Here is a 1,188-nt window from a genome sequence, read left to right on the forward strand (position 1 = left end):
ACATACACACACACACACACACACACACACACATATGATAAAACATATAAAAAAGATGAATATTTATGTGTCTTACTAAACTGAATCCCCTACCGCCTTTAATCTCCCCAAACTACCAACAGCACTTCAACTGTTTGTCATTCTACACCTATATTATATTACTGCACTCTTTGAAATCATCATCCTTAGACAGTTACACAATCGTAACTTTTCTTGTCTCAGCCCCTCATCGCATACTAATGCCATAGAAGGAGAGACCGAATCAGTTCCTATCCTCTGCTATCTACATCAACTAACCTCGTCACTAATGCATATCCGTCATCGACAAAGTCGTACTATTTTCATCCTTGATTCCTTTTTAATATTCTGACTCAAACATGACCAAGCTCTTGCCATTTTTACAGCCATTAGGTTGTTCGACCATTACTTTATGATTAAGCAACACACATCTCATATTTGCAACGTCCCTCACATTTCCTGACCCTGTAGCATTTCATACCCGTTGACTGGTCAGAGAATGTTATTTCTATATTAATAATCCCTAGTAACACGTGTGCCTTACTTTTAAACACTCATTTGGTTCATTCATAAGTACAATGCAGAGCGTAACGCAAACAGGTTCGTCTACAACACTTAGATAAAATCACCTATCCCTACAAACTAGACTGTTTTTGTCCAGTATTGCCACTCCTGCCACACATTTTTCAGCTCTGTAAAAATCTCTCAGTACATCAAACATGCCGAAAGCCCTCTGGGTTCTAAAGTGGTTGCCTATAACATTTTTACCAACTTTATGTAGTCTTTTATTTTTCTCCAAGTCACAAATGATACATAGTTACCTTCCATGGAGACAGCTCCTTCTTCGAAACCAAACCAATAAAAATCCTTCAACAATGAACATTGGTGGAATATGTTGCAAAGAACCAAAACTAGATTGTAAACTAGGTTTATCAGGAGCTTATCGTTTACACTAGGACATTCCTTATAAAATTAAGAAATGATAATCGCTAACAATTGGACTGAAAAGTTGTTCATGAATTCAGATTATTGGGAGATTGCCAGAGCCGATTCTCTGGAACTTATTGCCAATAGACTGATGTGTAGATATGTCAGTGTTATATCTTCGTTTCTCAGTCACAGTTGTCAGCTGGAAGTAAAATCTTTGTTTTAAGGACATAACATTTAAAT

At 36.9% G+C, this 1,188-nt stretch overlaps 1 protein-coding gene across 1 annotated transcript in view; it reads right to left on the bottom strand.

Moving 5' to 3' along the window:
* Positions 1-1,188, bottom strand: part of LOC106881162 (MAM and LDL-receptor class A domain-containing protein 1) — a 42,475-nt gene that overhangs the window by 3,021 nt on the left and 38,266 nt on the right. The window lies entirely within an intron of this gene.

This window comes from Octopus bimaculoides, chromosome 3 (genome assembly GCF_001194135.2).
Source record: "Octopus bimaculoides isolate UCB-OBI-ISO-001 chromosome 3, ASM119413v2, whole genome shotgun sequence".
Taxonomy (NCBI): Eukaryota; Metazoa; Mollusca; class Cephalopoda; order Octopoda; family Octopodidae; genus Octopus; species Octopus bimaculoides.